The sequence below is a fragment of the Salmo salar genome, chromosome 02 (genome assembly GCF_965601325.2).
Source record: "Salmo salar chromosome 02, fSalSal1, whole genome shotgun sequence".
In the NCBI taxonomy this organism is placed as follows: Eukaryota; Metazoa; Chordata; class Actinopteri; order Salmoniformes; family Salmonidae; genus Salmo; species Salmo salar.
Window position 1 is genome coordinate 70,282,509 of NC_138292.1, and position 25,812 is coordinate 70,308,320.

A 25,812-nucleotide genomic window follows, 5' to 3' on the forward strand; every position below is an offset into this window, starting at 1 on the left:
AAAAAGAGCCAAGATGAAACACTACTTCTCAGACAGGCCACTTCCTGCTTGAAATCTTCTCAGGTTTTGGCCTGCCATAGGAGTTCTGTTATACTCACAGACACCATTCAAACAGTTTTAGAAACTTTAGGGTGTTTTCTATCCAAAGCCAATAATTATATGCATATTCTAGTTACTGGGCAGGAGTAGTAACCAGATTAAATCGGGTACGTTTTTTATCCAGCCGTGTCAATACTGCCCCCTAGCCCTAACAGGTTAATGGATAATAGGAGTTAATGAAATAAGATACAGCTCTGAACACCCCCACCCCACCACACACAGAGCACTCCTACTCCAAGATGCTTGATACATATTGATCCAGAGCTGCATATCATGCTACACAGGTTACCATGGTAATCAGACTTAGTAAACTGTTAGAGAATGGGAGACATAACTCTTTTACAATATGGTTTCTATTGAAACTTTATTTAGGGATCTGGAACCGGTGCCGGAGAGAAACGAAATAAAAGAAAACATGTTTGTGCTTTATGGTGTGTTATCAGTGAACCTGAATGAGCAAAGCTCTTTCCACAATGATCACAGCTATAAGGCTTCTCTCCTGTGTGTATGAGTTGGTGTTTAGTCAGGTCTCCTGATCGACTGAAGCTCTTCCCACACTGATCAAAGCTATAAGGCTTCTCTCCTGTGTGTTTGTGTTTAGTCTGGGCTCCTGATTGATTGAAGTACCGTAATTTCCGGACTATTAAGCGCACCTGAATATAAGCTGCACATGTCTATAAGCCGCAGGTGCCTACCGGTACATTGAAACAAATTAACTTTACACAGGCTTTAACGAAACACGGCTTGTAACAAAAATAAATAGGCTTTAACGAAACACGGCTTGTAACAAAAAATAAAAAATTTGCAGTAAGCTTTAGTTGTCTTTTTGCACTGAGTCAATTCCGCACGCTGCTGTTTCCAACGTCTTATCATCGACTCATTAAGACCAAGCTCCCGTGCAGCAGCTCTATTTCCTTTTCCAACAGCCAGATCAATCGCCTTCAACTTGAAAGCTGCATCATATGCATTTCTCCGTGTCTTTGCCATGATGAGGGTGACAAAATGACTACCGTAATCAGAATGATGGGAAGTTTGAGAGCGCTCGATTTAATCTAAACAGTAAACCAAAAAGTTTTTGACCTTAACCCGTTCGGCAATTTCATTGGTCTAATGAAAGCTTCATGCCGCCAAAAAACTGAGCATGTCACAGAATGTGTTTTTTTGGAGAAAAAAAATTGAAAGCGGGAAAAATCCATATATTAGCCGCGTCATTGTTTAAGCCGCGAGGTTCAAAGCGTGGGGAAAAAGTTGCGGCTTATAGTCCGGAATTTACGGTAGTTCCCACAATCAAAGCATGGGTAAGGCCTCTCCCATGTATGAATTCTCTGATGAAATTTTAAGGTTTTAGATGCAGCAAAACTCTTCCCACGCTGAGAGCAATGGTACGGGTTCTATCCAGTGTGAATTTGCTCATGAATAGTTAAGTCTTGTTTAGCAAAACTCTTCTCACAGTCAGAGCAGCAGTGGTGAGGTTTCTTCCCTATACCTCTATGCTGGTGTTTCTTGAGGTGTTCTGATCTGGAGAGACTCTTCTCTTTCTTATCAGAATCATGATGTTGTGGAGGCTCCCCAGATGATACGCCCCTCCCACTAAGAGAGCAATGATTAGGGATGTCCCCTGTGAAACAAAGACATTGAATAGTTAGGTTTTGCAAATATGGGTCCATAAACAGATGGGTCCATCCATGAAATGAACGCCATTTACGTCCCTTTGATATTTTTCCAGTAGAAATTGTGCACCAGTAATACATTTTAAATCTCTGTTATTAAATAATATGAATAAAGACTTTCTAAAGTGAAAATATTCTGAATTCTGACAAGTTCCTCCGTCAACCCTGTGTAACTTCTGGAAAGATTTTAACCCACCTAATAAAAACATTTCTCAAAGTTTTACCATCATTGAGTAAAGTTACAAGTGCAGAATAATATGATTATTTTGAATAGTCAATTAGTATAAGAGTTTGATTTAAACGTTGACATGCTTTGAAAGAACAATTTCCCTAATAAACCTGTTTACATGGACACATCTGAAATCAGGCTACATGATGGGACTTTGATAAATGCAGAAAATTGCCAATCAAAATAAACGTTCTACCACAGCGACTGTTATTTTTTGAAGCAGTATAAAGTTTGTATGAGAAAACTATTTCTAAGCTGCACACTTTCAGTTTTTCCTGAACTCATTGCACTCTGTAAAAAGAAGTTAGCTTGCGCTGCTTGTGCTAGCACATGCACAAATTAAATACACCTCTATAACTCTGATTAAAGTGTTTACATGTCCTAATCATTCTAAAGATTGTTCAGAAAACCAGGTGTTTTTGAAAGCCTATGCTTACTTCGGTTATGACCTTATACCAATTAAGATAAGCAGAGTAAGGTGTTTACATGACTAATGTTATACTCGGCCAACTGCCATAACTAGTTTAATGTCAAATCATGAGTGTGCATGTAAAGCCCTAGTTATTTGGTTACTTTGACAGTCATTTCTGAACATTATTTATTTAATTTAATTAGTGATTAATTTACATCTGTCCCTCATTTTAAGGTCCACCCAAGTATTAATATGGTGAAACTGTTCCTTACATTTTTTGGACAAAAGAAACATTGAACAACAAATAGTCCAATTATAGAGCAAAGGCAGGTGAGCTGGTTCTAGTTTTTTATCAATTCTCTGGTGTTTTTTGTAGAAAACTGAGCAAGTAAACCATTTTACCCATAAATTGATATGGTAGAATTGAAGCTTGCATTCAATTTTCACTCCCTGTGGAACAAAACTAGCTTCCATCCCTGTCATAAGCAAATTTGTGGCTGATTTAAAGGACTATTTTACCAATGTAAAGTGGTTTTGTTGTTTTCAGTAGTCCCCTGTTATGGTCAACCCTGTTACTTTATTTAGCACATTGGAACTTACTACAGTATTCATTTTCATATAACCTCTTGAGATGGGAAAACATGTTTTTATGAAGTTGAACATGTGCTCCTCAAGAACATTAAAAAAATTAGGTGAAATCAAAAGTGTTTGAGGGGACCAAGTTACACTTCTCAAAATTGGGTGGAACTACCATATATTTTCATCAATATATAATTACCAATTAATTGTTACAGAAGCAGACTGTAATCTAATCCACATGGTTCTCACTTAATGAAATCAAATCTCCATGTTCACCTTCCTGCAGTCGACCAGAACCAGCAGTAAAGTATGGAGAGGCGGTGGACCTGGTGACTCCTGGAGGGTGGAGGGGGACGGGCTAGCTTTGTCCTGTTGGCCACAAGAAGTATTACAGTTGATCATTAAACCAAATATTGTATTACTTCAGTCTAAATCTCTGATTTGGGTCCATCCCTCGAATATCTCCTTTTACCTGAAATGTTCAGTCGTTCACTACAACCCACAAATCTAAGAGCATTGGATTGGAGGGCATGGGCTAGTTTCCACCATATTTCTTATACCAGTCATTTCCTATCAAACAGCGCGGAAGATGAGAAGCAAGAGGGATAACTGGGCCCAAAATTCTGGCTTATTTGATCGTATATACATTTTCGTAACGAGTTGGTTGTTAGGAGTGCATTGGTAAAAGTAGGACACGTGACATCCCGGCAACTTTGAAAGAAAAAAAACACTTTGTATGGGAGTAGTACCTGGTCGTCACTAGTTACCACAAACAAAGCCATAAACCACAGCCATTTCTACAATTGATCTTTATAAAATGTGATTTTAACCCTAACCGTGAAAACACTAACTTTGTCTAACCCTAAATAAATAAAAATACGATACAGACCTTTGACTTTGTGACTGTGGTAACTAGTGAAAACACGCCCTCTCATTGGCTATAATGGTCCCACCTGATCTTGCCTGTTCCGGATTGTCTTCCAGCTGCGTTTCAAACTCAACAGCCCTCGGCCCTAAACCCTCAGCCCTTGAATTACGTTTTACATCCGAGTGTACCTTAAATGTCCCTTGCCCAAGCGAGGGAGATTGATGATTGGAGAGGCAACGTCCTTGGTGGATATCTTGAAGTTTAACTTAAAAACAACCAACCTAATGTACCTAGTAAGCTAACGTATCTTGCTAGGACTCCTGTCAGGTAGCTAGCTACAGTTAACGTTACCCATAGTTTGGTAATTTATTCCAATACATTTCAGAATTGCACTCCTCACTACTGTTAGGGTTTGACCAACTATTTATTTGCATAACCTATATAATATAACAAAGAAGCTATGCTATAATATAAAGTTTATACTCTATATGATAAGAGCATACTGCTGTGTGAGAGGAAGGGGCTCATGGGATGTTGAGTCATATGGAAAGAATGCAGATGCTGTAAATCAGGGATAGGGAAGAACTTGTTAAAAGATAAGGGCATGATATGGGTGAAATGTATATGCGGAGGGGTGTCGGGGTTTTAGAGAACTGTGCATTGTGCAGTCACAAGATAAATCGACTGCCAAAGATAATAACTACGCCCGGCAACAGGAGGCGTCTCGAGGTTGGGACCAACCTGCACGCCAACGATAGGATGAGTACGTTTAAACCACGCTCATCCTCCCTCTGACAGGCCAGCAGTGAGTGGGAACTATCTCTGTCAGAGTATTTAATGAAAAGCAAAGGATGTGTAACTGAGTTCTCTGTCTGCCCTGCGTGGTGACACAGCGAGCCCGTATATACGAACATCATATTTACCATAAATGTGTTTGCATTAATTAAAGTACAAAGAAATCAGAAGTTACTCTGTGTTAACTGTTTTATTCCAATACCAGATTGAATTAACGCGACCCGACACTACAAAACTAAGCCAATGCTAAAATCATTGTAATATTTTTTTTAGCAAGCTAGCTTCATATTTTCTGAGATGCCTTAAGAGCAGGTTGTTGATTCAATTTGACACTTCGCGGCCACCAGAGTTTGATATGTACAATTTGCATTGAATTGTGGGTCATATCAACCCCGCAAGTGACCAAAGTTGTTCACTCGCTCCTTCAAGCTAAATCGAAGGCCAACGTTAGGGAATTGTACCTCCCTTAAGATGACAATCAAACTACATCCGGTTTCGACGGAGATACCCCCGAGGGGAAAACAACGTGTTTGGACTGCAGCCATTTATTTTCTTTGTTAGAACGGCCACTTAAATATCGGGTCAAATAATGGCTATGGAAGAAATCAGTGAATGAATTTCACTTAGGGAAGGAGGGAATTACGTCATAGTCACAGATTCCTAAACATGATTGTATGAACTGCCTTAATTTTGCTAGACCCCAGGAAGAATAGCTGCTGCCTTGGCAGCTAATGGGGATCCATAATAAATACAAATTATATAGTTGTAGGCTACTTTAAAAAATATATACTTTATGTAACTAGGCAAGTCAGTTAAGAACACATTTTTATTTACAATGACGCCCTATGAACAGTGGGTTAACTGCCTTGTTCAGGGGCAGAACGACAAATGTTTACCTTATCAGCTCATGGATTCGGTTACTGTCCCAACGCTCTAACCACTAGGCTACCTGCCGCTCCAAACGAACTAAACAGGAATGTGGAGGTTCAAATATGATGAAAACTAGGCCTAGACATGTTATACAACATAGCAGACCTATACTGTTAAAACCAGACTTACCTGATCCATTGTGGAAGCTACTGTTTCTTTGTATGATATGAAATGTTTTCAGTTACAACAGTACAGTTAAGCTGCTTTGATGTTATCTTGTTCTTCTTTAGGGTTTTATGGCAGACTATACCTATTGGCTTATTGCCACCACCTACTGTACGGCGAGTGAATGAAAAATAAAAATGTCCTTACAAATTATTTCTATCGTAGGTAAAGAATTCATGCAGGACTTCTCTCCATAATAGTGTCAAATCTTCATGAATATTTTCCATTATAAATCTACTGATGTCTTGCCACAGATTCTTTACATGAATACAATTTAAAAAAAGACAACACTGTTTCTGGGTGGTTATTACAAAAGGTAGAATTTGAATGTATACATTTTTAAACTTCTTCATATAGAGGTTGGCAGACTAATATTAATGAATCATTTTTTAATACACTTCCTTAATTGTGTTAGTAAGTACGTATGTGTGAGACAACAGATATTATCTATAAAACGATTCCAATAAGGGATGACATAAAGTATATAGATAGATAGATAGATAGATACAAAATCCTGTTGATACAAGGCAAGTATCACTCTGTTGTTGAACGGACCAAAACAAAAACAAATCTTTACTACTGTTGAGTCAACAGCGGTAATCGAAGGTAGGTTCTGAGGGTCTTAACATGTTCCTGAATAATAAACCAACACCTGAGGGAATGGCAACTAAAACAACTGTAAACTCTTCAGGCGTTATAGGGATCTTGTAAAGTGATAAGAATGATTCATAATGAAGTAAAAGACCCTCTGCATTTATAAGTTGTCTCACCAATAGGATATTATTTCTGAACCAATATTCTAAAAACAAAGATTTATTGTTACACAATATGTGCTGATTATTCCAGATATAATATATGTGTGGAGAGAAATGATGCTTCTAATTGAAGGACCATGACTAGAAAACCTGCCAATGAAAAGCAGAGTTTCACTGGAACTTTGTCAGTAGCAAACCAACATGAAGTGAAGGCCACCAAAAGTAGAAAAGACACGATGAGGAATAAAGTTCCACATAGAAGTGGGTCTTCTTATGAAGTGTTTTATCAAATTGATCTTAAAAGTATTATTTAAGGTAGGAATGTCCAGAAAATTCAGCCCACCATACTCATAAGTGTTCATTACAACAGTTTCCTAATGTGATGGCGACGGTTTATCCACAGAAAGTTAAAAAGCATCTGGTCTGTTGAAAGTGTTTTACACGGAACACTAAAGAGTTCTACCTGGAAACAAAGAAGTTCTGCCTGCAACCGAAAAGGGTTCTTCAAAGGGTTCTCCTATGGGGACAGCTGAAGAACCCTTTAAGTTTCTAGATTGCACCTTTTTTTCCCAAAGAGTGTAATGTTGTTACGCCCACGCCTCTACAACCGCCCACGCCTCTTCAACCGTCAAATAAATGATGTCATGGAGCATCACCATGGCGATGATGATTTGTGAGATGTCATTGCATCGACAATCCACAATAGTGATTTCATGACATTTGGAGTTCCTGACAGGATTTGTTTGGCTTCTAACTGTTAGAGAGGATGGCTGCATCTGAAATGTCACCTGACAGTATATAGGGAATAGGATGCCATTTCAGACACAGACTATGTGTAGGTCTATTCTAGTCTGGTGGATGGATGGTGTAATAGATTGGTCTATTAACATGGTAATCTGCCTAGATACGATTATCACTTACCTGATTGGTTAATCCTGTGACCTCTTAACTTTAATACGTTGATAGAACGCGCTGCCTCAAACATGCCCCTGTGTTGTACTCAGGGGCGGAAATCCCGGGGGGGACGGGGGGGACACGACCCCCCCATCCTGGGAAAAATATGATTTGTCCCCCCCAATATATCACTGAAACATAACTATGTAATTTAAATAATATTAATAATACGCAATGAAAGCAATTGTGCTGATTATAGACACTTAATAGCGCGTTTTAAAAGTTTCAAAAGATTGCGACCCGCCCACCCTTTGCCTCACAATGGTTTGATCCACTGCCAGTTCCTTAGCTTGCTAGGTAACAGAGAGGTCGTATCTACTGTCTGAAAGGCACTCAATGCACGTAACTGACGTGAGGTTAATCCAGTCAATCGCGCACACACACTAGCTGAATATGCAGAGCTAGCGCGCAAATATTAACTATTAAGCTAGCTAGTACCTATTCCATTTATGTGGCATCGTATGTTGTGTAAATGGTGAACTCATACAGCTGTCAACTCTTGTCATTTTAATCCGTTTCACATTTGCTAGCTACCTTTTAGATCGAAGCCCAAATAGAATGATTGAAGATGATAGAAGCCCATCTCCTACTGTAAATAACCTACACACTGTGTGTGTAGCCAGCCAGCCAGGTAGAAAAATGGCAGAAAATTCAAATGTTCATAAGAAAGAAATGAAATTCTAATGGAAATGTTTCACAATGATGTCATTAGGCAGAGCAGGCAACAGATGGCACACAGACAGCAGAGTTGGGGACAGATATGCAGGGACAGACTGGCAGAGACAGGGAGTCTCAGGTAAGTTTGTTGAGTCTTTGTTTGGCAACATTATGAAAGGTTCTCAATTTTTTTGACTTGTAAAATAGGAACATAATTGGAAAATGCCATGGATACCCCCACTCTCAACTTAAACTGGTGACTGAACTAAGATTTGTTAAAGGCAATGGTATTGCTGTTGTGATTAGTTGTGTAGTTTTGGGTACCGGTAGTTAGGAGTACGGCAAACACCTTATTTCTTTGGTTCCTCAATATACATTTACCATATTACAATGTAGGCTATGTGTTACAGCACTACTTTTGGTGTCCCCCTCAAGAATTGCTCTTGAGAAAATTTCATGTAATTGTCCCCTCCAAAGTTTATATCAGATTTTCGCCCCTGGTTGTACTACCATGTTTTGGATTAGTAAAGTTTCCCAAATGAGCTGCTCTCTCTTGTCCAGTTATTATTAGTTATTCTATAGGTGATAAAACCTAAAATACTACAGTTGGGATGTGATGATTAAATCACTGTGTACATTTATTGTTAAGCCTCTTAAATAAAGCAGATTACATTGTGATATTTAATACATGGAGCGTACTGAGTGTAGGCAGTGATTGTAAGCTGTCATTGTAAATAAGAATTTGTTCTAATTTGACTTGCCTAGTTAAATAAAGGTTACATTTTTGGGGGGTGAAATCAAGCCCAGTTTTATCATATACTTTTATTCAAGAGGATAGTTCAACCCTAAATGAAAGTCATTTTAATTGAGCATTTGACAAAATCATTTACATTTTCTTTTTACATTATTAATAGCAAGATGTGTATGAAGGGCCCAATTCAGACTTGAGATAAGTAGACTCAACATATTTTGACTTATGTCCATGTGAAGTCAACTTAAATAAAGTCTGAATAGGTTCTAAAGTGAATAACAGTGTGGCTGTATAGTCTTGTACATTAATCGTTAACAGTACTGAAGCTATAGTAATGACTCCCCTATTTGTTGTGCCATCACCCATGACGACCTAAAACATTATGGGCAACATTTTCCTCTCGCTAAAACACACGCTAAGAGCTAAAGAAATACTGCTTAATGACAAGTTTGGTATTGTCTTGTTCCCTTTCAGATATACAAAGCAAAGCTCAGTCTCAAGCCATGAGCCCACGATTACATAGTGAACTAGAGGGAACAAGGTACCATTTGGGACGCAACAAAGATCTTGTGTTCAGGTCTTCTTGTTCTGTAGAACACAGAGGAGACCTCCTCAGCTACCTGTGAGAGAGGTCTGATGAGAAAGGAGATGCAACATGTCATCATCAATCCTCACTTCTGGGGTCTCATTTAAAGTCATTGTTTCAAGTTTCATGTTTTATTAGTCGTATGTACAGAAGACACATTGTATACACCGTCCAACTAAATGCTTACTGGCAGGTTCCTTCTCAAAAATGCAACAACAATAAGACATAATAAAAAATAACAATACGAACATAAAGAAAATGTCTCAGTAGAATAGAATAAACATTGTGGCATAAGTATAATACAGTCCAATATTTACACGTGTTTTGGGAAAGGGGGGGTTCAATTGTGGTTCAAGTGGTTCAATTGTGCAGTATTTATCAATCATATTAAGAGTCTGGTAGCAGTAGTTGTGATGTGTAGCATGAATGTATGTGTGTGTGTGCATGAGTGTGTGCGTGAGTGTGTATGTGCATGAGTGAGTTCATGTGTTCTAATGTGCAAAGAAACAGTGCAGCTGGTCAGTCCAGTTCAAGTGTTAAGCAGTCTGATGGCTTGTAGATAGAAACTGTCTCTGAGCCGATTGGTATCAGACCTCATGCTCCGATACCGTCAGCCCGACGGTAAGGGTGTGAACAGCTCGTGGATGGGGTGTGTGGGGTCCTTGATGATGATGGGGCCTTCCTCCGGCACTGTATAGTCTGTATAGATGTTAATACATTTAAACTAAACAACTTTGAAGTCATTGTATATCTTAATACATTTAAACCAAACAACTGATGATCTGCTTAACATATAAGTCTTTTCTGTATGTAATTGTCAAGCACTAGAACCATCTAATTTTGAAATGATCTGAGATGTTGTAGTAGAGTACAGAGGCACTTCCTGGTTATTGGAGCCAGAGAAGTGGACGCTGATGTAGTGACTGTCATCCTGCTCACCTCTGTCTGCTCTCTGTGCTGCAGTAGGGGTCATGGCCATGTCTGAGATGTTGTCATACATGGGACTACAGTCTCCCTGATGGAGAAAGGACAGACAAGATAAGCAGACCTGGGTACTATTCCATTGGTTCCATTGTGCCAGGCAAGATTAATCGAGCACTGATAAAAAGATCTGAAAGAAAACAAATACATTTTGACCTCAACTCACCTGTCCATTCTCTACTGTGCCCCTTGTGTCAGATTTGGAGGCTTTCTTCATGTTTTTAACACAAATGAATTAATTAATCATTGAATAACAATCAAATTCGTAAAACAAATCAAAATTATAAAGTGAAAGATAAGTCTTAGAAAGATGGTCACCTGAACCACATGAAGCCAGAGAGACAGAGGATGAGAACCACAACTACAATTACTATAGCTGCATTGTTCTGTACGTCCCATCAGCTGCACTAAAACCTGGTAAAGGATTTTACAATAAATATGTCAAGATGTTTTTGGAGAAAACTTATTCTATTTAGTTCCTCGATCCCTGTTGTTGGCCCACACTCTAGTACATTAGGTGGTGTAATGTACCATAAAGTTGGATGCCAACCACCAATAAACCCCAAAGAAGAATATGTATTTTCACTGTCAGAGTGAGTATCTGGTCATATAATGGATAATATGATTTTCAAATCAGTGGAGGTGAACAAGTGCACAGTTTGGAAGTAGAGATAAATTAGGTAATATGACAGATTTCCAAACATGATATAGTTGTAGACTACTCTGCTGACGGAAAAAATATCCTAACAAGTTTTACAATCATGTTTATTTTTGTCCAGCAGTTTAAACCGAACACAGGAATGTGGAGGATCAAAGATGATGAAAACTACACCTAGACATTTATACAACCCAGCAGGCCTATACTGTTAAAAGGAAACCAGACTTACCAGATCCATCGTGGAAGCTATTGTTTTCTTCAGTGTTTCTTACTAAGACAAGAAATGTGTAGGGTACAATACAGTTACTTTGTTGTCACAGAGTTCAGATAAGGATCAGGGGGAGAATTCCTGTCTCAAGGCTGCAACTGATGCACCCCTAGACCAGAGCAATCAAACATCTATTTAAATATCCAAGCTCAATTACGTTATGACAGCATAACGTCTCACATCATTATTTAACCAGGCAAGTCAGATAAGAACACATTTTTATTTATAATGATGGCCTAGGAACAGTGGGATAACTGCCATGTTAGAGGGCAGAACTACAGATGTTTACCTTGTCAGCTCGGGGATTCGATTTAGCAACCTTTCAGTTGCTGTCCCAACGCTCTATCCACTTGGCTACCTGCTGCCCCAGGCTAATCTTATTTCAAGATTAGTTCCTGGATAAGATTTTACCTAATCTATACAGGTTGAGTAAAGTCAAGAAAACGTTCATCTCCCTCCCTGCAGCCGTAGAAACATAAAGAGAGACAACAAACACACTTTATAACTGGTGAATAACTACATCTGATACTTCAATTAAGCAGGAAAAAGCACTTATTATAACAGAGGTGTAGCACTGTAAGACACGTGAATCTCTGTTGATTGTTTAAAACATGTTTCATTCTCAGGACCATGACTACAACATTGAGTATTGGGACACAGGGCAACCACATATCCTGGTCTCTTCTACATAACTCCAACTAAACACTTAAAAAATACATATTTAAAAAAAAAAAATGTGTACGCAATCAGCAATGTAAAACAAAACAAGAAAACATGAAACCACATTCGTATGTATGTTTTACAATGACATTTACATGCAAACATTCGTTCCACATAACAAATCACCAATAAAAAGTAGAATGGTAATGTTTAAGATATTGTCAAGTGTATTTCCAGAGTGAAGAGAGAGGAGTTTGGTAGGAGACCTTACTGGCCGTGAGAGAACAGAAGAGTGTGCGGTCTGTGGTTGACATGACCTATAAGTACTGATGGGCAGAGCTGGCTTCCTGCCCCCATGATGCCTCTTCCTAACAACCAACACATCATTCAATTAAAAATAAAATGTGTGAACATCTTTCTGGAGAACACTTAATACACAATAAGGAAAGTTCAAAGATATCACAAATAAAACCCTTTAAAATATGCAGATGAAATATGCCTCTATGAATCTGATGAAGGCCTTTATGTGTCCTAATATATTGAAAAATTGCTCAGAACACCAGGTGTTTTTAACAGCGTCACTTTGATTGTCAACTTAAGCCAATTAAGATAAGCAGAGTAAGGTGTTTACGTGACGAATGCCATACTCGGCCTACTGCCATAACTAGTTTAATGTCAAATGATGAGTTTGCATGTAAATACACTCATTGTAGGAGCACTAGTTATTTTGTTGCTTTGACAAAGTCCTTTCTGAATATTATCAATGTGATTAGTGACCCTCATTTTAAGGTCAACCCTGTTACATGAACTGAACTCTCGTTTGAATATGGTGAAACTATTCCTTTAAAAATAGGAATATCTAATAGTCAAATCACAGAGTAAAAGCAGGTGAGCTGGTTCAACTCTTTTTTATCAATTTACTGCTGTTTGTGGTGCAAAACTGAGCAATTCAACCCTCTCCCCATACATAGACATGCTAGAAATGTTTTACAATTAAATTTTTTTGTGAAGATTGCATTAATAGTCACCCCTTGTTTCACAAAGCAACCTTCCATTCCCCTGTCCTAAGCAGTTTTATGGTTCATTTTAATTGACTATTTTACCCATGTAAGCTGGTGGTTATGTTTCACTATATTGGATCACGCCAATATATAGGTATCACTCCGTGGTGGAGGGATACATTCGAGGTGAGGATTTACAGATTCCCTCCCGTGTACACCTGTCACGGCTGGGATCCGCCTTTGTATCTACATGGTTGATCTGTATCTTTCGCCCCTGGTTTGTCGTACTTGTTTCGTTGGCGTTACACTACGACTCTGTGTGCATCCATTAGTATGGTGGCTCTTGCCGACACAAACTGTATTTACCTTACACAACTTGCCCACTGGCTTGTTCTATGTGTGTGTTGTGAATTGATTTAACATGCTGCTCCCCGCGCCAGGTTCTCTGCTAATTACCCTGCTGGGTTTTTTTCTTGTTCTTTCCCCTGCAGAGTGTAAGAGTATCATGGTGGACTTTCCACTATGTTGAGACATTAACTTTGGAGTTCCTTAACAACGTTACTCCATATGGTGCTGTTTTTACTGCTTGGATATTAAACCGGCTAGGTAATATTGCAGTTGGCCTAAAACAAAAAAACAAATAAATCAAATCCATTACTTGGTTGCTGTTTTTTTGTCTGCCTGTTTTTCCCACATGGGTCTTCCCTGTTTCTTTGCAGAGGTACTGGGTAATTTATCCCTCATCGGGTTCCTATTCCTCCATGCGGATCACGACATAGCTCTCCCAGGGTGTCGGACCTCTGCTCCATGGCCTTGCTGGCTTGGCTGAGCATACGGCTTCCCTTTGTGACAGGTGTGATGGTGGCATCCCCCCTGGGCATCCGCATACCTCGTGTATGCACTACCTGGGTTTGAGCCACGCGGAGAGGGCGGTGGAGCGCCCTACTGGATGCCTGTTTTGTGTGGTGTTCTCAGAACGCCTGCGCCTGGCGCGATTGCTGGCCATGCACGAGTGGGTCGGCCAGGCTCGGGCTCAGGCTGGGGACGAGCTCCTTCCCTCAGGAGTGGTGCGGCAGCGAGCTGTTGTCCCTCTACTGGGTCCAGTACCCCTCCCAGGAAGCATGGCCGGAGCCACCACAGGCAGAGCCCATCTGCTGCCAGGCCTGGACGGGTACAGGAGTCGGCACGCTGGGGCCACCTTGATCAGAGGGCGCATACCCTGCGTCAGGAGGTTGATAGCGTCAATGGTGACAACAGCTTTTCCCTTTTGGCCAGTGATAGGCTGTTCCTGGAGGACAATGCTGGCACTGCTCACCACCATGAGTGGGGCTACCAGGCTGACAGGCCACCAGAAGCCTTCAACAGGGCTTCATCACGGAGCCTACTCACTCAGGTAGCCACTGCACTGGACATCAAACTGGTGGACAGGGATTACTTTCCATCTGCCCCCATCTCTGCTGAGTTCCGTGAGGCCTTGCAGGAGAGCTGGGTCTCTGCCAGGGGGCTCTTCAGACTCACAGTAGAGACTGGACCATGGAGTTATGTTGCGGGCGTAGTGTCACTCGGCCTCCGGGAGTACCACACCATGATAGCTGCCATGGACAAGGAGATTATAGAGCGGAACCTGCGAGTGAAGCTGGGACCCCCAAGGGTCTTTGATGCGACTTGAAAGCCACATATGGCTCCCTCTGCTCTCATGGCCACCTTACCAACGTGGCTATCCTACGTTGGTCATGCGGGGTGCAGTATGTCCTCCAATACCTGCAGTCTCACTTGGATGAGGGCTTGGAAGCCTACACTGAGAGGGTATTTGGCCGCTATATCTGCCTGCCATGTGGGGTGGATAGACAGGCCAGTGGGGCGCAATCCCTTGGTCTCCAGGTTTACGAAGGGGGTTTGTCGCCTGCGTCCAGCTACGACGTGCTCAATGGCGAGCTGGGATCTGGATGTGGTCTTGGCAGCTTTGGCAAAGCCGCTTTTTCGAACCGTTGGAGTCTGCCTCCCTGAAACACCGCTCTACGAAGGTGGATTTTGTGGTAGAAATTACATCTATGAAGAGGGTGGGTGAGCTCCATGCTCTTTCAGTAAGTTCTGAGTGCTACCGGATGGACCCCGGTGGGAGGAGAATATCTCTTCGCCCCAACTCTTCATTCCTCCCAAAAGCTATGTCAGACAGGCATGTCTGACAGAAAAGGATCCCTTTTATCCTGTCTGCTTACGATCCCCCGGGAGTGGCGGAAGAGTCTGGCCCTCCCTCTGGCATGCTGTGCCCTGCGCAGGCACCGGCTGCCTATGTGGAGCGGACACGGGCAGTGAGAACAACAGACCGGCTCTCTGATATGGTGAGAGAGTCCTGGGGGCTTTGTTATCTAAGCAAAGGCTCTCTCACTGGATCGTGGACACAATTATGACAGCATACCGCCTGGCTGGCAGGCCAGTGCTGGGATCTGTGGTGGCACAGTCAACAAGAGGTGTGGCTGTATCCTGGGCTCTACTGAGAGGAGTGCCCCTCGCTGATATCGTTGCTGCTGCCAGCTGGGCTTCCTCTTGCACCTTTGCTAAGTACTATTGGGTAAATGTGGAACCTTCCTCTGCAGTTGGTTCAGTGGTCCTGGGCATCACCTCCCCTTCCGGGGACTGTGCCGGGACCCACCTTCCACATTGACGGCCCCTGCGTCTCGGTCCCGCGCTGGGACTTCACCGCTGGCTGGCCGGGTCCCTCTAGCACCGACTAAATCTTGTACGGGTATACCAATATATTGGAGTGATTCAATATAGTGAAACATAACGAAGGTTACATATGTAACCACGGCTATGTGAGCTATATGGATCACTCCAATCCTCTACAGTGCTAGAGGCGCCTCAAAAGTTAGGTAGAGAATGTGTGTCGCGGCCATGGGTTCTATATATGGGGGCGGACCCCAGCCACGACACAGATGTACACGGGAGTGAATCTGTAAGTCCTCACCTTGGATGTATCCCTCCGCCGCGGAGTGATACCAGTATATTGGAGATATCCATATAGCTCACATAACCGTGGTAACATACGTAACCTTTGTTTTGTTGTTTTCAGTAGTCCCCTGTTACTTTATTTGGCACATAGTATAGTAATATTTTAATTCAATGTCTTGAGATAATTAACATGTTTTCCTACATGTGCTCTTTATGATAGAATGTTAAAATTAGGTGAAAAATATTATTGGACCAAGTTACACTTTTAAAAACGGGTGGAATGAAACATTCCAAATATATCTAATGGTCACCCCAGCGTGAGTTGTTTTATGCACCTGATGTCAGAATGCTCTCACTGTTCCAAAATGTGATTATTACGCAACAGGACAGTTAACATGCGCTGACTGCTAATTATCTAGAGGGTGTAATCATTAGACGAACATTTGCAAACAACTTCAGGTATGTTCATCCCAATTTTGTTCCATTTGCTTCTGTTGAAGAAACATTTTAACAGAATTGGCGGAACGAACATCCCTGATCACGCGAAGACACAATTCACTTTCATAGCAGCCACAATGTATTCCTTGTCGCATCTATGCACCGTTACTTTACCTTTTTCATTTTTTTAAATTACCAGCATCTTGAAGCTAAATTTGGGATCATGTTTACTGTGCTAATGACCATACCAACAGTAAAGGAGAGCAATGTAGAATACAGTGAACTCAGCAAAAGGAGTAATTTGTGGTAAGTACATGCGGGCCGCCATCTTTATGCACCTCCGCTATTGTTACAGAAGCAGACTGTAGTCTAATCTACACACCATGGTTCTTACTTAATGAAAACAAATCTCCATCTTCCTTATCTTCTCTTCCTCCTCTCTTAGTTCCACTCTGCCCCAGTGTTTTCCTGCAGTCAACCAGACCCAGCAGTAAAGCAGTACTGGGAGACGTTTGACCTGGGGACTCCGGGAGGGTAGAGGGGAACGGGTTAGCTTTGTCCTGTTGGCGGCAAGAAATATTAAACATATTTGGTTTAATGATAAACTATTGTATTAATTTAGTCTATTTGGGAATCCCTAGAATATCTCCTTTTTCCTCAAATGTTCAATTATTCACTACTTCCCAAAAATCTAATAGCATTGGGTTGGCGGAGGAATGGGTTAGTCAGTTTCCACCATATTTATTATACCAGTAATTTCCTTTCAAAACAGAAGAAGGGGCGACTTGTGACTTAAATGATAGAATATACGTTTCATAATTATTAGGTTGTTACGATTATACTGATAAAAGTAGGACATGTGCCATGCCAGCAACTTTGAGAAAAAAAGAATGTACCACGCATATATTTAAAAAATGTGATCTACTTAAAATGTAATCTTAAACCTAACCGTAACAACACTGTTAACCTTATGACTCAACCTAACCTTTAAACAAAAAAGCTAATTTTTGTTTCCATGAACTTCCACAACATACATTTTTACTTTGTGGCTGTGGTAACGACTGCCATACATTTAAGAAATGTATTTTCATTGCCATTACATATTAGCAGGCAATCGCTGGGAATTAATTATTGAGTTAATTTACAGGAACATGATGTGTCTCACCCCACAAAAGAGGTGCTACAGAGAAGTTGGGAGCCTGAACGTGGACAGAATAAAAGCTTTGGATGGTTGGGTGATAACCAGGAGAGGCAGATGGGATTGTACTGCAGGGACTTTAGCCCCACGGTACCTATCCCTGTGAGTCCACCATGGCTACTCCCACCTCCAGTAGTTGATTTACAAGTGTTGAAGAGTGTACGGAAAGACAGGGAGGGGGTTGATCCATGCAAGTTCTTTAAAAGGCGACTGGAAACTGTAAATCTGTGTTTTTTTGACTATATATACAGATAGATCAAAAGACCCAAGGACAGGTCAGACTGGATCAGCCTTTGTTGAACAGGAAAGTGGGGTGGCTGTCAGAAGACAATTACAGACCACCTGGCTGAGCTGATGGTTGTACTGTTGACCTTGCAGTGGTTGGAGGAAGTCATGCAGTGTAGTTATATGTTCTGACTCGTTTGCTGTGTTGATGAGTCTGCAATCATTTAGCTCACATAGCAGACGAGGCCTGCTATATGAAGGAATTCAAATTCATGCCCGGGTGAGACAGATAGGTGTCCATATAAGCTTTGCTTGGGTACCGGTCCATGTGGGGGTGGAAGGGAATGAGGAAGTAGATATGCTAGCTAAACAGGCCCTTAGGAGACAGGAGGTGGAGGTTCCAATGGGCAAAGCAGAGGCTAAGGGAATGATATGGGCAGAGATGGCAGGAGCAGTGGAACAGTGACACTAAGGCAGGCATCTATTCATTGTTGACATTTTAGTAATTTAGCAGACACTTATCTAGAGCGACTTGCAGGAGCAATTAGGATTAAGTTGCTCTAAGGCACATTGACAGATTTTTCACCTAGTCGCCTCGGGTTACAGGCCCAACACTATAAACCACTTGGCTACCTGCTGCCCCTATTCCAAGTACAGAGTAAAGTAGGGGAGGATGGTAGGAATGGACAGAAGAGAGGAGGCTATCCTTACAAGGCTAAGAGTGGGGCACAGCCAGCTGAATAAGTTATGAAATGTGATAGGAAATCATTCAACAGGAAGATGTGATTACTGCCAGGAAACAGACAGTGGAGCATGTACTGATGCAGTATGATAGGGAAAGAGAGACTGATACAGTATGAGAGAGAAGGGGTACAGGAATTGACAGGAGGTGGAGGTTCCAATGGGCAAAGCAGAGGCTAAGGGAATGATATGGGCAGAGCAAGTTCCGAGCAAGTTCTGCATCAAAGAAAAGGTCCCAAGTTATTTTATCAAACCCGAAGTCCAGCCCTAGTGATGTCACTGCCTACGTCATTATCTTTTACTCATGAGACCAAAACCATGCCTACACAGCTATATAAACAAGGCTTTTAGTGTTATCTAAAAGCTTAGCAGTAAATGTCCATGTTGATTTATAGTGGAATGTCTGACTAGTCTCCTATCTCTTACACTCCCCTGCAGAGTTCTGTCTTCACAGTCACACATTTCTCAGACGGTTTCTTCATAAGAGGCAGAGAGCCTAGAAAAGCACTGTGGAACAATATTAAACCTCATAATGTACATATATTGTTAATCTGTAGTCTAGGACCCTATAAATGTAAGGAGGGAGGGGTCTTATAACCCCTCCCCTTCTATTAACACAACATCAGCATAATCATTTATTCTAATACATCAATCATTTGGTACAGCCCCAATCATGACCCCTAGCTGAACCTCTAACAAAGCATACTGAGTAGGACATCGTTAGATAGTCGCAAATATTTCTATTTTTTTAAGAGACACGGGGCTGGTAGATAGGATTTAGTTCCTCGATCCCTGTCGCTGGCCCACACTCCATTACAGGAGATGGCTTAATGCACTATAACATTGGATGCCAACCGCTGATAAACCCCACAGAAGATGTATTTTCATCGTTTGAATGAGTATCTGGTCATGTAATGGATAATCAGACTTTCAAATCAGTGGAGGTGAATAAGTACACACTTTAAGAGGAATGAGAGATAATTAAGTAAGAGACACAGATTCCTACACATGATAAAGTAGTAGGTTACTTTGCTGAAGGAAGAAAAATCCCAACAAGTTTTACTGTCGTTTTTTTGTCCAGCCATTAACACAGTCCACAGGAATGTGGTGGATCAAAGACTATGAAAACTAGGTGTAACCGGTTCTGTACCAGTACCTTTCTGCATTGTGTTCTGGTAAGGTGTAGGTGGAAGACAAGGCTCTGGACACAATTCTGCCGGTTGTCTCTCTTTTAATGACTGCATGGAATGGATACAAATACAAGGCAAAGTTAATGCTGCCGTCTGGACTCCCATACAAGTATATTTGCCTCTCCTCATCACGCTCTGAGCAAACTCATTAGTAAAAGCATCAACAACAAAAATACAATGTACATGTTCATATTTTTAAAAGACTCACATTTCATTTTATAAATGTTGTACACCAATACAATAATAATTTGCTAATAAGTGTACTATTGTACCATTATACCTGAGGCATACTAATGAAGCAACAACGCAATTTTTTACATGACCGGACAGGTAACAAAATAAATGACAGCTAACTAGGCACATTAAACATGAAATACAAAATCGTCACATTTCACAACATACCTGCACGGAATGGATACAAATACAAGGCAAAAGTAAATGCTGCCGTCTGGACTCCATACAAGTTTATTTGCCTAATAAAAGACAAAAGACAGTGCAGAATGCCCGTGAGAAAATCATTATTGTATCTCAGCTGCCGTCCACCTATCAGCTGTTTTGAAATGTAAAACCGCAGAAAGAGAAGGATCTGGGCAGTGTTTCACAAACATCATCGTTACCTCTCGGCTGGAGTACTCGATGCTCCGACCCTGCCTCCTCAAACACTCGTCAGCCACATCTACTGCCTTGTTCCAACGGATCCAGTACTCCATGGCATTTTCTCCTAGTACATGCAAAGTGTTATACATTTTTTGGGGCAAGAAGCATGGATGAATATGTCGACTCACTGAAAAGATATTTCAGTATATCTATTATCACTTTGGGGTTCTCGTGAGGTTTCAGAGATGTATTACTGCGGAGTGTTATCTTTACGATGTCTCTAGCTCTCCCCAGAAGCTTGGACGTGATCTGCTGGGACTGTTCTATGACCGGCACGCCCCTCTTTCTCAGGTAAGCGTCCATGAGCTCCTCCCATCATGTACTGAGTACTTGTCAGACCCCTCCCCTCTGAAACATGGAGGCTCTCTCACATCAGACTGCATGACCAACTTCATACCAGATAAATTAAGGGAGGGTGTGTCAGTGCATGTCTGGCCTGCACTGGAGCTCTGAGCATGTGCGCCTCCATCCTCCTTCCTCTCACCTTCCTTCCTAATTTGAGCTGATATAGACTGTCCTATCTGATGGGCGAGTTGTGTGATAAGATTTCCAGAGTCAGGACTGGCCACCTCTGAACTATCTGAGTGAGTGTCACTAAGCATAATTACAGGAGCTGAGAGTGTGTCGTTAGACACCCGAGTAGAGCAAAAATGTGGTGGATCTACAACATCTATAGTTCTAGCTGGGGTCTGAGGCAACTCCCTGAAAAACCTCCCTCTCCCATGACCCAGTTCAAGCTCATCACTGAAAACACGGTCTCCTTTTCCAACAATATACAGTTGAAGTCAGAAGTTTACATACAACTCAGCAAAATACGTTTCAACTCAGTTTCACAATTCCTGACATTTAAACCTTGTAAAAATGCCCTGTCTTAGGTCAGTTAGGATCACCACTTTATTTTAAGAATGTGAAATGTCAGAATAATAGTAGAGAGAATGATTTATTTCAGCTTTTATTTATTTTATCACATTCCCAGTGGGTCAGAAGTATATGTACACTCAATTAGTATTTGGTAGCATTGCCTTTAAATTGTTTAACTTGGGTCAAACGTTTTGGGTAGCCTTCCACAAGCTTCCCACAATAGGTTGGGTGAATTTTGGCCCATTCCTCCTGACAGAGCTGGTGTAACTTGAGTCAGGTTTGTAGGCCTCCTTGCTCACATATGCTTTTTCAGTTATGCCCACAAATTTTCTATAGGATTGAGGTCAGGGTTTTGTGATAGCCGCTCCAATACCTTGACTTTGCTGTCATTAAGCCATTTTGCCACAACTTTGGAAGTATGCTCAGGGTAATTGTTCAGTTGGAAGACCCATTTGCGACCAAGCTTTAACTTCCTGACTGATGTCTTGAGATGTTGCTTCAATATATCCACATCATGATGCCATCTATTTTGTGAAGTACACCAGTCCCTCCTGCAGCAAAGCACCCCCACAACATGATGCTGCCACCCCCGTGCTTCACGGATAGCATGGTGTTCTTCGGCTTGCAAGCCGCCCCCTTTTTCCTCCAAACATAACGATGGTCATTTTGGCCAAACAGTTCTATTTTTGTTTCATCAGACCAGAGGACATTTCTCCAAAACATACAATATTTGTCCCCATGTGCAGTTGCAAACCGTAGTCTGGCTTTTTTAATGGTGGTTTTGGAGCAGAGGCTTCTTCCTTGCTGAGCGGCCTTTTAGGTTATGTCGATATAGGACTCGTTTAACTGTGGATATAGATACTTTTGTACCTGTTTCCTCCAGCAACTTCACAAGGTCCTTTGCTGTTGTTCTGGGATCGATTTGCACTTTTCGCACCAAAGTATGTTCATCTCTAGGAGATAGAACGAGTCTCCTTCCTGAGCGGTATGACGGCTGTGTGGTCCCATGGTGTTTATACTTGCATACTATTGTTTGTACCGATGAACGTGGTACCTTCAGGCATTCGGAAATTGCTCCCAAGGATGAACCAGACTTGTGGAGGTCTACAATTTTTTTTCTGAGGTCTTGGGTGATTTCTTTTGATTTTCCCATGATGTCAAGGAAAGAGGCACTGAGTTTGAAGGTAGGCCTTGAAATACATCCACAGGTACACATACAATTGACTCAAATGATGTCAATTAGCCTATCAGGAGCTTGACATCATTTTCTGGAACTTCCCAAACTGTTTAAAGGAACAGTCAACTTAGTGATGTAAACTTCTGACCCACTGGAATTGTGATACAGTGTATTATAAGTGAAATAATCTGTCTGTAAACAATTGTTGGAAAAATGACTTGTGTCATGCACAAAGTAGATGCTAACCAACTTGCCAAAACTATAGTTTGTTAACAAGAAATGTTTGGAGCGAAAAACGAGTTTTAATGACTTCAACCTAAGTGTATGTAAACTTCCGACTTCAACTATAAGTCATATTCACTATCAAAATACACAAATAAAATGGAATATATGTATCAACAATTTCAAATCAATCAGTAAATCTAAGAGATATACCAAACAAAACATTAGATCTTTTTGCTTGTGTGTGTAAGAGATTTCACTTCCAACCTATTTATAGCATAGCAACTCCCGGCGACCAAGCTGGTGTTGATCAACGGCGATTCATAATGATCCACATTGATCTGGGTCACGGCACCAATGTAACCGGTTCTGTACCGGTACCGTTCTGCGTTGTGTTCTGGTAAGGTGTAGGTGGAAGACAAGGCTCTGGACACAATTCTGCCGGTTGTCTCTCTATTAATGACTGCATGGAATGGATACAAATACAAGGCAAAAGTTAATGCTGCCGTCTGGACTCCCATACAAGTATATTTGCCTCTCATCACGCTCTGAGCAAACTCATTAGTAAAAGCATCAACAAAAAAATACATTGCACATCAAACCAAATGAAATGAAATGTATTTATATAGCCCTTCTTACATCAGCTGATACCTCAAAGTGCTGTACAGAAACCCTGCCTAAAACCCCAAACAGCAAGCAATGCAGGTGTAGAAGCACGGTGGCTAGGAAAAACTCCCTAGAATGTTCATATTTTTTAAAGACAAATATTTCGTTTTAAATGTTGTACACCAATAATTTGCTAATAAATACTTAATATTTCTTAGAGTGTACTATTTTACCATTATACCTGAGGCATACTAATGAAGCAACAACACGATTTTTTACATGACCGGACAGGTAACAAAATGAACGACAGCTAACTAGGCACACTAAACATGAAATACAAAATCGGCACATTTCACAACATACCTGCAAGGAATGGATACAATGCAAAGGTTAATGCTGCCGTCTGGACTCCCATACAAGTATATTTGCCTGATTAAAGACAAAAGTCAGTGCAGAATGCCCGTGAGAAAAATCATCAGCAAACTCAAGATGTCTGCACCTGAAAGAGACCCTCTCCCGCAACAAAGCTAACGGTAGCTGGGTTAGCCTTGCAAACTTGCACTCGAACATTATCCCCATTCACATTAATATATATTCATATAAACAGCAATGCAACACTAAATCAGTGAAGATATACATTTTGCTTGTCTTTTCTTGTGCATTTGTGAACATGTGCATTCAAAAGACCGGAGCGTACATAGCACATACCACTCCTCATAACGCTCTGATCAAACTGAGGAGTAAAGTAATGGCTCCCGTTGATGACATCACAGCATTAACACAATTTAGAAAATAATTACAATGAAATAGTTCACTCTTGAAAGTAATGTAATATATCCCAAAATAACCATAAAATAAATATGAGGGATTTTCGGTGAAATACATAACGTATATTTTACACCTGTTACATAGGCCTATACATTTTATATAGCAACAGCAGGCCTATACCGTTAAAAGGAAACCAGACTTACCGGATACGTTGTGGAATCTATTGTTTCTTCATCAGACAACTTGTCTTAGACAAGAAGTGTGTTGGCTGCAGTAGTACAGTTACTTTGTTTTAAGTGTTCCGGGAGTCGAAATTCTGAGTCCTTAACGAAACACAAAACATAATGGACAATTTATCTTACTTCGGATCTGAAACCTAATAGTAAGCATCAACTTCAATGACAGTTAACATACAGTTAAAACAAATATGACATTCCTGCGCCACAATAACATTGTCGCCGAGGATGGCTTGCTAGTTAACGTCAGTGTTTTATTCATATAAGCCGTTTTGTCATAAAACAGCTTAGCTAGGTAGCGAAATGCTAGCTAGACTCAGGAGTTCGTGTAGGGACATATGTGCTTCAGGAGCCTGTGGGTTTGATATGATTCCACCATGGGCAACAACAACTGGCTACTAGTTCGTTTTCTGACATATGTTCAACTCAGAGCTCGTTTATCCAGTGACCACCGCATTTGAAAGGACAACTACGGGCTGGCTAGTTAGCATTCTGGCTCACACTGGCCATACAGTAGCAAAATACCCAGCTATCTCGATTTAAGAGTTCATGGTAGAGATATTTAAAGAAAGGAGAATATAGGAATCCCATTCGTTAATGAACGGAGGAACGTATATCGCCTCACCCAGCAGACTGTTGAACAATCTGGTTCACGTTGTCATGCTGGGTCACGCGGTTGCTAAACGAATAGTCAGGGTATGAGTCGAGAAACCTGCTTATTTTCCTCCAAGGTAGATAATGTCACGAATCCAAACCTATACGATATTACAGAGAACAAGTAAATTATCTCACATACCGGAAAATATTTGTAAAGACGAAATTAGTGGTTGTCATCCAATATCTTGCATTACCGCCCCAATCCTATAGTATAAATCCATTATGCTTTAGGGACGGGCAGAAATGTATGCAATTACTGTACTTCACGGAGGAAAATGGGGGAGGGTCATTCTATTTCAATTTCAGTCAGGGGGAGGGTTTAGTGTTTTTTTAAATTTAGTCCAGGGGAGAGTCATATCATTTGTAATTGATGAAATCTTAGTATTTGTCACCATTTTGGAATTTACGTATTGAATTCCCATCTAACCTCAGTGTACAGCCCTGCTCTCTCTCTATCTCTTTCTCTCTCAATTTCAATTTAAGGTGCTTTATTGGCATGGGACATATATGTTTACAAGTGAAATAGATAATAAACAAAAGTGAACATTAAACATTACACTCACAAAAGTTCAAATTGAATGAAGACATTTCAAATGTCATATTATGACTATATACAGTGTTGTAATGATGTGCAAATAGCTAAAGTACAAAAGGAAAAATAAATAAACATAAATATAGGTTGTATTTACAATGGTGTTTGTTCTTCACTGGTTGGCCTTTTCTTGTGGCAAAAGGTCACAAATCTTGCTGCTGTGATTGCACACTGTGGTATTTCACCTAATAGATATGTGAGTTTATCAAAATGTTATTTGTTTTCAAATTCTTTGTTAAATCTGAGGGAAATATGTGTCTCTAATATGGTCATA

The 25,812-nt window shown here is 40.8% G+C and overlaps 2 long non-coding RNA genes across 5 annotated transcripts; both read right to left on the bottom strand.

The window, feature by feature from the left end:
- Nucleotides 1-444: 444 nt before the first annotated feature.
- LOC145862423 (uncharacterized) lies at nt 445-5,812 on the bottom strand. Its single transcript, XR_014381870.1, has 3 exons — nt 5,712-5,812; nt 3,266-3,358; nt 445-1,717 (listed from the first exon to the last, which is right to left on the bottom strand). It is a non-coding gene; the product is annotated as an uncharacterized LOC145862423 (long non-coding RNA).
- A 3,813-nt stretch (nt 5,813-9,625) lies between these two features.
- On the bottom strand, nt 9,626-25,214 carry LOC106591071 (uncharacterized). Of its 4 annotated transcripts, XR_014381865.1 has the most exons (9): nt 25,086-25,214; nt 24,257-24,376; nt 23,649-23,714; nt 22,947-23,142; nt 20,380-20,483; nt 11,319-20,235; nt 10,598-10,642; nt 10,390-10,465; nt 9,626-10,149 (listed from the first exon to the last, which is right to left on the bottom strand). It is a non-coding gene; the product is annotated as an uncharacterized LOC106591071 (long non-coding RNA). The 4 variants fall into 4 exon arrangements; XR_006762228.2 differs by having other exon boundaries at nt 11,319-20,483; XR_014381864.1 differs by having other exon boundaries at nt 20,380-23,142.
- Nucleotides 25,215-25,812: the final 598 nt, after the last annotated feature.